Source organism: Lepisosteus oculatus, chromosome 12 (assembly GCF_040954835.1).
Source record: "Lepisosteus oculatus isolate fLepOcu1 chromosome 12, fLepOcu1.hap2, whole genome shotgun sequence".
In the NCBI taxonomy this organism is placed as follows: domain Eukaryota; kingdom Metazoa; phylum Chordata; class Actinopteri; order Semionotiformes; family Lepisosteidae; genus Lepisosteus; species Lepisosteus oculatus.
The window spans coordinates 2,442,022-2,456,147 of NC_090707.1; the positions used below are offsets into that span (position 1 = coordinate 2,442,022).

At 36.3% G+C, this 14,126-nt stretch overlaps 1 long non-coding RNA gene across 1 annotated transcript; it reads left to right on the forward strand.

Annotated features, from left to right (window-relative positions):
• Positions 1–4,521: 4,521 nt before the first annotated feature.
• Positions 4,522–11,192, forward strand: LOC107078738 (uncharacterized). The gene is made up of 3 exons (XR_001479704.2): positions 4,522–4,769; positions 9,543–9,753; positions 10,755–11,192. It is a non-coding gene; the product is annotated as an uncharacterized lncRNA (long non-coding RNA).
• Positions 11,193–14,126: the final 2,934 nt, after the last annotated feature.

A 14,126-nucleotide genomic window follows, 5' to 3' on the forward strand; every position in this document is an offset into this window, starting at 1 on the left:
ATTCCCACTTGCAGGTTCCTAACTAAACATTCAGCCGACATCTGATTGTCTCTGAATAGAATCAGTTAATGACAGAGGATCTGTGCCACGCAGACATTTAAAAGTCAATTCACCACATGAAAAATTAATACAACGGTCAAAAGTAAACAAAATGTATTTTGAAAATTTTACACTGACAGTGCCTCTTTTATTACTCATGGTGATTTGCAATGTCATTTAGTGTGAATTTAATGCGTATATCATAAACGTACAGGTGCTTTGAAGTTGCAAGCATTTTGCATCCACACAACTATCGATCCGAGGTCTCTGGGAGATCTGAACCCTACATTTCCATAGCTACGTTGGGCTTTATTTAAACACATAATAAATGTAAAGCCTTGATACTGACTTATTCTCTTGTTGTTGAAAGGTTTTAACCTGTCTGATTCTGTTTCTTCAAGAACAATCTATTTCACTTTATAAAATCTTTGATGAAACAGTTCATGGACATACAAGGACATATTGCTATGTATACTGTACATACTGTACATACATTTGTGTACATTTATGAAACAATTTCATAGTGTGTATTAATTTCCAGTTTTGATTTCCAGGTGCGAGTTACAAGTTGCCATGTTCTTCCTTAACTGCCCACATCCTTACGTCGAATGTAAGTTACAGGTGTACTATATGCATGTACTGTACTGTGGAAGTTGCTTCTTGTGCAGTAAGGAATTTTGATCTATGCTCCATGCCATGTCCTGCCATAGCTCTGGCAAACCCTGCAATTAATGTTGAGAAATACAAGGGGCAAACATCAGGCAGTGAATTTCAGGGCTTTTTTCAACTTTGTGTATTTCTTATGCACTGTACAAGAAAAACTCGTGCAATGCATCAACGCACAGTTTTCTGAAAGAAGTCTAGGTAATAACTTTACGAAACCTCGTTTGGCTGTTACATTTTCCTTTCAGTAGCCGAGCGTTATGTCAGCCATCGATCTATATGGAGACAACTCATTTCATTTCTGTGACATACAATGATGGACCTGTGTTGCTGCCCTGACTTATTTGAGACCTTCAATTTCTCAGAGTGAAAGCCAGAATGTCCCATGCTTGGAAAGTCTATTGATCTACTGTGGATGGACAGCTCAAGAGGAACTGACACATTCCTTATAGCACTTTCTTTCATTTAAAAAAAAAACCCTAATACAGTAAATTCTGTTTCCATTTTTTAAATACATACATACATATATATCGTAACACATTTAAATGTACACCTTTTGGGTTGATTTTCATTTTAACATTACCCTCGGGTACTCAGGTCATTCCCATTTCACCCTGGATTTATTCTTTCACCTAACCCTCCCAGCCATATTTAGACAGAGACGCAAAGTGACACATCACCAAAATGGACAAGGGAATTAAGTCTCCTCGTTACTAATGTTTGTTTTTAAAGCCTGTGTTGTGAGGAGCTAAGGTAGTGGCGAAAAGGCATTTACAAAAAAAGGAAGAATGAGAAATTCCTTAATTTAATTAAGCAGAGCAACTGTGACTCTTTTCATTCTGGGGTTATGGCTGTGATGTAAATTACTCTGTCACATCCCTTTCAGTGGGATCTGGTGATGGGGGAACGCAGGTTGAGCATGGACCCTTACATCTTCACAACTCGAGGCTAATCTGTGCCTCAACCTGAACTTGGAGCTCATCTGATTTTGTGACCACTGTGAAAGAAATAGCCTGGAGACTTTCTTTTGTCTGTTTTCATACAAATGCTGGATTTGAAGAAAGGTAAGTTGTAGCAAAAGAACTTAATTTCAGCATTTCTTAATTGTGCAGACAGCATGGTTATCCTGTAAATTTCTCTCACGGCTCATCAGTCTAAGAGGACTATATTTAGTAAATTTGTCCCTATTCACAGAGGAGGTACTGTATGTTGATATTGAAAGATAAATTTCACTTTCTCATGTTTATACAGTATTAAAGCCATTGCTTATTTTTTTAGCTTATTTTTTTAAGGTCAAACTTAAAATTTTACAATTTAAACAGTCATTGCAATGCAAACCTAAATTTAAGAAGAATAACATTTATAAACATATCTTACAGAAATCATTTAAAATATTTGAGAAATACAGCATAGATAATATTTTTTTCTTTATGTAAGCGTGCTCCTTTGTACCAAATTAAAATGCAGTTGTAATAAAGAGTTGTAATTGATTTGTTGTGCTGTTTTGCAATACACCTTTTGTAAATTACGTGATGAAAGAAAAAAGGAAGCTTGTATTATGTTAGAAAAATCACATTTAATAGACATTGAGGATTATGAGTTCTTAAGCCTCTTCATCACATTCAGTCTTACTTGGCTGGTTTGATACGTTAAGTTGAAATTACAGGCAGAGATTCGTGAACATTAGTTTGAGCTCGGTAGGGGAAAAACGTTCATTAAAATACATAAGGGATTAGTCAGTTGTGTAAGTGCCTAAAATCCAGAAGCTGGCATCTGTGAGTGAAACAGTTAAAACTTCACACCTGCTGCTGTTCCGCTGACAAGCCTAACATCTGAACAGCTACGCTGTTAAAACCCACTCTTGCTTAGAAATCAAAGGCTCTTCACCTGACTGTAATGAAATCAGCCAATTTAGCTGAAACATAAGTTCAGCTTGTAGATAGCAGTGAGGCATTTATTTAAAGTGGAGTTCTACTTCAAAGGGTCTAAAGAGCACCACTGAAGCAAAGCAGAATTAGGAAAAAATGTAAACTGTTGGAGCTGAAAGTAGCTAGTCACCTCATCAGGAATAGATTTGATAGTCCCCATCGCTCTAATCCCAACAAACTGTCTAATATTCAGCAGCATGCTTTTTCAAGTCCACTCCTATGAAGGCAAGCATGTTTTAAAGTCATCATGTCTGGAATCTAAATGTGCCTGTTGCCAAAGGAATGTAAATACAGAGTTTACTTTAAAGACACCATGAAATCTGTAGTGTGTATACTTATTAAAACACATGCCTCTCCAAAATACTTAATGCTTGCTTTCTGTGTGGGGGAACGATCAATATTCCCACCTTGATGTATAGCACTTCAAAAGTATTCCAAAGTAGCCGATTGATAATACTAGCTTTGAGCAGTGAACTGAACTACAATAAGATACAGACTTATCATAAATCTAGATGTCTTTTTATACCATGAAAGGTCTTTTGAATATTACGTATCATAATCACACGAATTATGTAATTTTTATTGCTTCTCCACTGGACTACTGATGAAATATCCCTTTTTATTTCATGATGAGATCACGTTCATTTTTACTGACAAGATGCCTCGAATACAATAATATCAATTCCTATTACATAATACAATAATAGACAATTCTTTAAGTAATTATCTATTACTTAAAGTAATACAATTATTTAAGATGCTAATTATGTATGACTTACAAATGCTTACTGAAACTCCAAAAACAGCATATGTTTTTATATGCAATCCACTGTGCATTTCAATATCTACAGAAAATGTTAGACATATCAGAAGATGTATTAATTTGTGTGGTATAACTTTCTAAATATGTGTTTTTATTAATCAGATTAGGTACCTGTTGAATTCAGGTTTGCTATTTAAAAAATGTGTCTTTCAACATGTGATACACAACACAATGCAGACAGATACAGTAGCTTAATTCTTCCTTTACTTAGTTTCTTTCCACCCCTCAAATGTTTTATCTACACTCAATAAAAAATACAACCAAAAACGTAATAATTATATATAACCAACTAGTTCCCATTAATTTGTTTTGTCTGTTTCAATTTTATTAGTAGAAGTTATGTGAACATCTGTTTAATAAGAGCAAATGTCAACTAATTATTTCACGAAAAAAAAGTATTTTTAATTGATCATCTAGGGACCTAAAGAAGAACCAAGTTTCTGTCTCTGTACTCAGAAACTGTAACATGGGATTCTGTGAGACAGAACCACATCCACCCATTGCTAAACAGCACCAGGCTCAGACTGCTCCATAATTGCTTAATTCAATTGAAGCAATACAAATGCTCTAAACCTTGAAAAAGAAAAAAAAAGTTATTTAACCCATACTTCTCTCTACAGTGGTCTCTGTTATCCTATAGTTGACTCTGAGTTTTGTTGAAGCGCATTTATAAATCAGGGGAAATAACCTTGTCTTTACTTTACTCACTGCCAGGATGATCGAGACTTGCCTGATTGGATTGCGTACGTCAACCTTTGCCTCTCAGGTCTTGTCATATTGCTTAAGATAGTTTAGGCAGGCCAGTGGTGCACTACTGGATGATACTTGGTTGATAAAGGAATTAACTCTGATTTGTGGCAAATCAAACTATTTGAAGTATATTCTTCTAATTCCACGAAAGTCCCCTCCTGTCACTATCAGGTACTGATCAGCAGTCAGTGAAATCAGTGACTGTGAAGAATCTGGGTTAATTTCCCAAGGTTCTGTCCCCCAAGGGAGGCTGCTAACTCCTTCGCCCCGAGTGGTGTCTCTTCAATAACTTCCTCTTCACTCTTCCTCACTCCCACTTCTGCATGGCGCCGGTGACTTGAGCTCCAGTATATTCAGGCAGATCATTGCTTCCTATTATAAAAAAAGAAATAAAGCACACTTGACATCAAGCTAAACTAAGGCTCAACTGGGGAACCGCTGCAAAGGCATGAGAAGGAAAGGCTCTTCCCAGACTAAAACATCAAAGCTACTTTTTTTTTTTCCCAGTTCACCATTCTCCCACCAGGCCTCCCGGGACCAGCCTATACTCCTAGGTTTTTCCACCGGTAAGTTGAGCGCCTCTTCAAAATACATTCTGCTACGTCTACCAAGGAGAAAAGAAAAAAAATCCTCTACCAGCAGAATGGACTGAAAAAATTCAAGCATGACTAAAAAGTACATTCACCGCTAGTCAGTGAGTTTTGCTCCCTATTTGTCACTGCCACCTTGGAGAGCGGTAAGCATTAATAATGCATAGGAGCCAGGAATGTATTAGCGGCTACCCTAGCGAGGAGAAATCAGCCGGGACCGTGCAAGAGCTGTTAGGAAAAAAAAGCTCGGCGCTCCAGAGTTCCCCTCTTATTTATTGAAGAGATTTTGGGAGATGTGTCAGGTGCGCAGTGTACGATGCATCATCCTAAAGAGAGGCTGCAAGTCTCCCGGATGGGGCTGTAATTGAGTTCATTGATCAAATTCAGGGGGACACTGGCCCCCCTCCTGGTTTCTGCTATCTCATCTGCTACCTTTGTCTAACATAAAAAAGAAATAGCTCTGGGGTTAGATATTCTCCTAGCAGCTAGGTAAATAAGGTATTACTGGAATAAATAGTATCATCATTCAATTTGCATTAAAGATGTGTTTTGCGATTTACTTCTTTCCTGCTTCTTAGAGAAACTATCTTACATTTGCAAATACAAGACTGAGGAATACATTCTTTAAATTGCAATATTCTTTTATTTATCTTCTGCTTTACGTGCTGGTAAAGAGATAATAAGCAGATTGTGACTGAAGCTTTGAGGGAACAGGCATTAGTTCAAAAGTGGAAAAGGGTGAAAGACAGCTCAGCTCCAGGACAACCAAGCACAGCTTTCACTCTTCCAAAAAAGACCCGCTGCCCGTCTTAATTTTAGATCCTCCAAAAATTATTTCTCTGTGTCTGTCTTCCCATTAAAGCTGTAACTGAAAGAAACGAGAAATTAGTGCACCTTTTAGTATATTATCTCTGCATCAAGTTTCAGATTGCCTTAAATTATTTAAATGGATATTCAGCTGTAGTTTTCGGCATCCTCTGTCACCCCCAGGCAAGAAAGAAAACCGCAATAGTCACTATTTCTCTACCTGTACCTCAAAACATTATTTTGAGAGACAATGTTCTACATGGAGAAAAAAATGTGATTAATAAAAATCAAACCCTTCTTGTTACATGTCCTGTGTAACATTGTTCAAGTGGGATAATGACTCTTCTTCAGATAAATCCGTTACAAGATGTTTTTAATAAGAAATGTATTTAGCAAGCATATCAATAAACTTTTCCTGCCTTAAATTTCTCTTTTTAAAAAGCAAATAACAGTAGGAGTAGAAAACAAATCAACACCAAAGTCAATAAATGCTCTTGTTCATTTTTGCATCTAGAAATAGGCCAGTTGGTTCGCTTTGTCAAAAATTTACCACTTGACAAAAACATGTTAAGCTTCTGTCATGCAATGCCAAATTTCTATTATTTTTACTTTGTCATTTAATGTCATTTTAAGACTTCCTTCTGTTGCCTTCAACTAAAGAATTCTTTATTGCTGGCCAAGTGTTCACAGATTTTAGAACAAAAAAATTAAAGGTATAACAGTTGTGCCTTCAGATGGGTGTCTAATCCTTTGATCACATCACTTAGCTTCGTAACACTGTGATTGGGCCAAGTCACTAATTAAATTCTGAGGCCTGTAGACAGGCCCCGAGCCTGATTGTGACACAGTCCATCTGTTGTTAAAACTAACTCTTCAGCTCCGTAATACAGAGGAAATTATTAACCTTAGTATCATAATAATAAAAAAGCAAACATCTGTAATAAAATAATGTTCAAATGTACTTCAAATAAAAATATATTGTTCACTTCTGTGAATAGGTAAGTATATATTTTATAATCTAAATTATTTTTTAAAGAAAACAGTCAGACAGGGGAAGAAACTTCATCATAGATTATTTAAAGAGTGTATTAATTATTCAACCAGCTTTCTGTGAAAATCTGTACATATACATGTTGAAATCTGTTTTAGAGGGTCAACTGTCTGATTTGAGTTGGGTGAGTTGCAAATAGAAAAATTGGGGCTCGTTAACATTGTATTGAACCAAATCTTAAAAATACAGCTTTTGACCATGAAAGTTATAGTATATTCTATGTGTTTGTAAATGTATACCTGTATAGGTCCGTCCATGTCAAATACTGTATTTTATTATACACACTCATACAGTAGCTGCCAAACTGTTTCTCAGTCAGGGCAGCTGCGCAAACATTAATTAGCTAGTCCAGCAATGTGGTTATTGAAAGTCATGAAATTACAGGGTTGGAAATTCACAAAATGTTTTCTTCTTTAAACAGTAGGACTTCAACCGGAGTTTGGAGTTTTTATTTTTTTCAGTTTTCTATAGTCTGAGAGCTCTCTACTGATGTGACTCTGCAAGAGTACCACTAGTAGAAGCAATATATATTCTATATAGCAAAACAGAAAAAATAATTAATGGAAAAAAAACATCAACAATGCAGAACAATAAAGCTAAGGCTTTCCCTTTCTCTGTAAACTCACTTACCATAATATCTGTCCCTTCTACTGTTTAAACACATTAAATCTGTAGTTAAAGCAATATTCATCAATGCTCTGATACTGAGGACTACAAAGAACACGTACTGTATACGGAAACAATGAAAATGGTACATAACCACACTTGAGAAGGAAAGGGCGTTTTGATAAATAAGCTAGAAAAATAAATGGAGACCTTGTTCTATTTGTTAATGCATAAAACAAGGTTGAATGTAACACCCCTTGTCACAGAATACAGCTCTTAATGTGTTTGGCTAATGATTTAAGGCATGGGCAAAACTTTTAGAAAAAAAATCACACTATCAGCCTTCTATGCACCATAATCTCCTTCACTAGCTGAGAAAATTAGCAATTTTCTTAACAAATGATACTTTGTCCCTTTCAAAACCCCATTAAAAATGTTGCTTTTTGGATAGATGATCATTGGCACTGACGAGCAGAAGTCCATCTGCTTGAATCTTCATGTATCTTGCAGCACTTCACAACACTTTAAAGGAAAATGGGTCCCTTTCACACTTTGCCCATGCAATTTGCAGGCTGTAGGAGAATCTGCTTATTTCACTCATGCCGTTGCCTCAAAATCTCTGGCCCTTAACCCCACCCATTCTTTGGAAAAGCACTCCAGTACGCTCAGGTTCCCAGGGTTTCGTTCGTGCAGACTAGGACTGCTCAACTTGTGCACAAAATCTGCATGTGAGCCGCTGCCCTGAACAAGGCAAAGGTCATCGCCACACATGTCAGGCCCCTGCGTAAGCGCGCGCTGCCTCTGCCTAAGCCTTCTCTAATCTGTCACGGAGATTAAAGCAATGCACTTGTTGTTGTTATCAATGTCTTTTTGTAACAAAAAGACAGCATTACTGAAAATGACTAAACAAAGACAAAAAGATGATAACGTGTTTGATAAACTTCAGAATCAGGTCTGAACACAAACAGCTTTCCAATTAAGTTTTGGGCTGTGAGGCTGTTTTGCTGTTCTTTATCAATGGTGGAGGAATTTTATTTTTCCTAAGTCAATTAAAACTATAGGGAGTGAGACTACTTCAGGGGTAATACCCAGATGATTAATTATATGTAGATATAAATATTGACACAATAAGGATTAGGCCCAAACAGACATTTCCAACGACATACATTACGCAGGAGTAGTGAAAATTGTATTTGGCAATACAGATGTCTTCAGTGTTCATTCAAGGGTATTCTTTGGGAATGTTCCTGGACGTTACATACTGAAATATAATTATTTCTACAGTGTCCAGTGACAGCCTCCACTGTCTGTTCATAACATACTGCAGTTGTTGTTACAGTCAGTATATTATAAAGACAACTGTCATATAAAACAGTATAACTGCATACAGTACAAATAAAATGTAGACTCGAATCTGCCACAAAATGCTGATCTGATTGAGTGCTTGAAATTAGACAGGGGTCGCTAGCTTATGCTTAAGAAAACAGTCATTTTTTGTGTTATCCTGTGGTTTGTCTATTTTTCTTATATCACATTTGTTATGAAAGAGTGACAATAAGTAATCTGTGCATCACTATTATTTAGATGGCCAAATGAAAATATAAGCTTTGTGTCTATGAAAACCCTCAAAAAAACTAGCACTTGAAATCAGTGAACTATAAAAAAGTTATGTGAAAAAGCAACTGAACAGAGCATCCATTGCTTATAGAATTCAAATGTCTTTCATGTATTTAATGACACACACTATGAAGGACCAAACATGCACAAATTCCCTGCATACTTAAAAACAAGATTTCAAAAAATGATTTAAAAAAAAAAACAATCAGGTAAGATCTTCTGTATCGGGTTTGCTAATTGAAGAACAAATGATGTAGTACACTCTCATTTGCTGTACTTGAGGATTTTAATGACAGGGTGTTAGTTCTCACACTTCAAACAGCTTGATTAATCAGGTAATAAAAAAATCAGGTGATACTGAAGTGTTGAACTCTGAAATGTCAAAGCTCCAGCGCTGTGTGTCTTTAAGAAGCAGAACTTATTATTTTGGGAAAAGGACAGTTGCATTTCTTAATATGTTTAACATTAAATTGCTTAAGTATTAGGACATTTCTAATAAAATATGCTACATGTTTTTAAAATACCCAACTGCAACGCCTGATTATAGGGGACATGAAAAACAAAGCCTTTCGTAACACGCATTATATTGTCATTTATTTTCTCATTACCATACAGTATATTAACTTTTTTTTTTTTTGGTGCTGTATGTGTTTGGTAAACTGGACCAGTACTAACACACAACACAATGCATGTACTGCACTGCACAGGTTGTGTGGCAGTTTGGAGTTTCTCTGTGTTGTCACACCAAAGTGCCTCCCTCAGTGCCAGGAGTGGCCATGTGCTACGGAGTGGTTTGGAAGGAGGGGTGTGTGAGTGGGCTCATCTCAGTGCTCCCCCAGTCCCTGGCAACTCTCTCCAGCACCGTTTGTAGGCACACTGGTTAGTGAAAATCATGTCGCTCTTTTTTTTTAAATGTCAAGTTATTTCTACGGAAGGGAAAGTTGTGGCCCCTTGTGTTTCATTCTCTTGTGTTCCTGAAAAAAAAACCTTGCATGAAAGAAAAATCTGACTTTAAGGAGGATAAATTGTGTTTTCGCTCTGCCTCCTGAATCTGCTGCTCATTATTGTGCCACAGATGTGTTACTCAAACCTCCTGGAAATAACATGATGTTCACAGTGACTTATACCTTTTCTTCTTGAATAGAGTCCTGAAATGTAATATAGGCTATTCTTTTCACTTTTACATGTGATATTTATCATTTTCCAGAAAGCTTAACCAGAAATATATGGTTCTAACATAATATAACAATCCTAAGTTCTTTTACAAAGGTGTTTGACAGTTAGTCATTCATTTCAGGAAAAGTGGTCTATATGTCTGTACATGTCAATATGTGATACAGTATAGAAAATCCTCAAACAAACAATTATTTTACTCCAAGATGTGTGAGTTCTGCAGAACCACAGTGGTCAGTGCAGTGGAGCGTGTGTTGTCAGAGGTTGCTCACTCTTTGATTCCACCTCTGCAATGTCAGATGCGGTTCACATCATGCACACTTAACTCATTTATCTTCTGACAGTCTGTGATTCTCCCCTCTCTGTCTGCATCAATCATTTTCAATCACATCCAGCATCCTTCTACATTCTGCGTGTGGGTGCGGGTGTGTGCGAGCAATGCCCGTACACAAAAAATCACACTCACTGTGACAGAGAGGAGTCTGAAGGCCAGAGACTTGACAGGCAGCAGCTCTGTAACAGGGGTAAACTTTTACTTCAAAAGTGTATTATACAAAGACAAAAAAATAAAGGGACTGCTCACTGTAATCTCTTAATCTTCACTTTGTAATACATCAAAGTATATTAGCAGCGTTGCCAAAATAAACATACCTTGAACAAATATTTACATACATTCATACTAAAATTTACAGTACATTCTTCTGCAGGAGAACGTTTTGTATCCCTGCTTGTCCCACCAGCTATCCCAGGGCAGGATAATAATGAGAGACTGCGGAGGGAATCGGCGGAAAGCTGTTACGGAAGGATCCTGACGGAACCAAGCGGGGATCTGAAGAAGAAAATCACCAACAGGAAACATTGAGGTGTATGGAAACATCTATGGAGGGATTTGCTTATGGCCAGTGTAAAGCTGTGAGACAACACCATCTGCCCTGTATATTCACTAATTAATTATGAAATTAAACTTTTTAATGTTTTAATTGAGGTTTTTCCTGGAAATATAGGGGCTAAACAGGACTTAAAAGATGTCTCATTTTTCCCCAATTTAAAATAACAAATGTGAGGAAAATTATCACAATTGGAATTCAGAAAATTTAGTAAAGTGCTTGTTTTACATCTGTAAGCTAATGCAGTGAATGTCTCAATTAAGCTACCTTTTTTTAAAATATAATATATTTTCATGTCTGTGTGAAGCAGCTTTTTTTATTGCGACATTTCATTTTTATACTAGTGTCAGGCTGTTCTAAAAGGATTCTGTCACATCAAAAAAATCTTGCCGTTGAGTCACCCGAAAGGTTCTTTGTACCAGATTTGACAAGGGCTTCCAAATGAGATGGAAGATAAAACAAAAAAACACGTGGATCCGTCTAATCAAGGACAGGTTATCACTGTACAGTACATTATCGTGTGATACAAAAGGCACTTTGCCTACTGATATCCCACACTGCATGTGTGGTACAGACCAGAGCATCTGGAAGTGATTCTTTTTATTGAGTTTTGTATCAGAGCTGCAGCAGATTCTTACAAAGTTAAACTCAATTTAATCCAAACTGATGTGCCATTATTCAGCAACAAAGAGGCTTCCCCCTAACTGTCAAGCACAGAAGTATGACAGGTTAAATTATTCTAGGAACAAAGTAAATGTCAGATTTCTGTAATAATTCCTCTGAACTATATTTAAATCTGAAAAGCATTCATCTTATTGTAACCAACATGCATTGCAGAATTGTGTGTCAGCATTGGCGGAACAATTTGTCGTCTGTTGTTTAAGTTGACACACAAAGGCTAAAAAAATCAAAATAGATTTTTTTACAGAATGATGTGCCATTACTTCATACCACAAAGCATTAATTTAATGAGCATTCCTTGTCGTGTACACAACAGTTTTTTTCCTCCTTTTTAGAAGACATAACTGTATAAACAAGAAGTGGAAGTGGAAATAAAATTTACAGTAACTTACACCTCGCTGACCTGATGGCTTCGGGCCTGTAGGTCATACATCATATATTATCAACGTTATGTGGTTTATTTATAGATTTTTAAGAAGTTATTTAATTGATAAAACATGAAAAGTCTTGCAATTTATACTCTCACAAAATATTATTAACAGAAAATTGACTTAACCTAGAAATGCAAGTAGAAATCACATCACTCATGCAGTCAATAAAGAACAAAGAAAAGGCAGGATCAGAAGATGTTTTAAATGTTAACTGCTTGTGGAGCCGTCGCTTAGCTTTGCTTTGTGATTTTAGTTCAGGCAAAAATGTAGTGCTCAATATTTTTAGGACTTATTTTTTATGTTTTATTTTGCTTCAATTTGACCTGGACAATACAAAATTAAAGATTAGTGTTGCCGGCCGCTGCTTGATTTCAGTGTGAAAAACTAAATGTTTGTTAATGCTGCCTGATTTCACTCCACTAGTGATAATAATTCCCCTTTTCATTTCAAAGTACATTATTGTTTTGGTCTTCCCTTGTGGGTGGTGAAGGTTGGAATTTTAGAAACGTATGTTATTATGGCCGGACAAACAAGGGAAAGGATTCCTTGATGGGTTTGCACTTAATACTAAAGATCTCGGATGGAGACGACACAGTTAAATGTAAACCTCCCGATAGCTGGGTTTACTGTTGCTAGGAAAACACCCCACGCAGAGGAAGGTAATGCTGAATCAGTTTAGAAATTAGATACAGGTTTGAGATAAAGTAAAGGGACATAATCACAACAAATTATCCTTTATTATTACAGATGCAGATAATAGTGTTAAATGTGTGGGAGAATGCCTGAGGGGGACTGGGGCTCTGTGCAATCATACACTACTCAGGTTTATCATTTGCTAAATATACATGCCACCACCGGGCTTCCTGTACAGACACAGCAAACCCTGACGGTCCTGGAAACTCAGCTCAGATGTTAGGGTTACTGTAATGTCGCGTTAGAGAGTTTGGCAGGGAAGAGCCCTGACTTTTACGTATTTATATGGAAACAAATGTTTCACACAACTAATAAGTAATACTAATAATAATAATAATGTGCTTTAATTTCTATAACACATTTAAAAGTAGCATCTTAAAGTGCTTAACAGTAGGAGTAAAAAAAATTTAAGCAAACGAAAACAGTTATAAGGATAGCAAATGACAAAATAGGCTCATGGAAACACTAGTGGTTCGGCAGTACAGCAGAAGATTGCCAAATATTGACAAAGCTAAAGTATTGCCAGGAAAAAAGCAAAAAGTGATGACAGGACACAGCCAAAGTATTGACAGGAAGAGTCCAATTCTTGGTCAAATTACCACAGTATATTTGCATGCTTTCAACTCCATCTGCTTGTATGGTTTGAACATGCTTTCAATGCGCTTTCTTACAGAGGATCATAAGAATCCCATGATACTCTCTACCATGGTTAGGAATTACTGTTGTACAGAGTGTTGCTCACTGTAGAAAGGCACAGGGGAGGCAGGCTGTAAACACAGCAAACATATAGTTCAACCACAGCAAAACCAGTTTGAAACATTATGATAAAACATGCAATGATATATGTTATTGAGGTGAGCTTCCATAAGGATAGTAGTCATACAGTAAGAGGGGTAATAGTAGCATTATATAATTTCAATTAAATCCTAAACTGAAGCATTTATAATTTGTTAAATGATTTTCAATGTGTCTGCATTCATAGATAGGAAGAACATGTATTTTTAGTAGCACTGAAATTGCTTGTGATTAAATTTGTATTTACATAGTAATTACATTTTAAGTGCTATGTACTTAACCCTTAATTTTAAGCATCAACATCCTTTCTATAAAAGAGTATAGTCTAAGAATTGTGGATATTCCCCATACAGCAAGAAATCTAATTCACAACTCAAGATAAACACATCCCTCCATACATACCTGTGACATGCTTCAGTTTTAACACCTACAGTATGAGCAATCATAGTTCATTCCTTATGCACTACAAACACAATACACTCACGTGGGATCATTTTTTTTTCTAAAAATACTGCCATTGGTGGATTTCAAATAAAATAATCTTTTAAAAATACCAAACTTTATAACAAACTTTGTAGAAATGATTTATTTA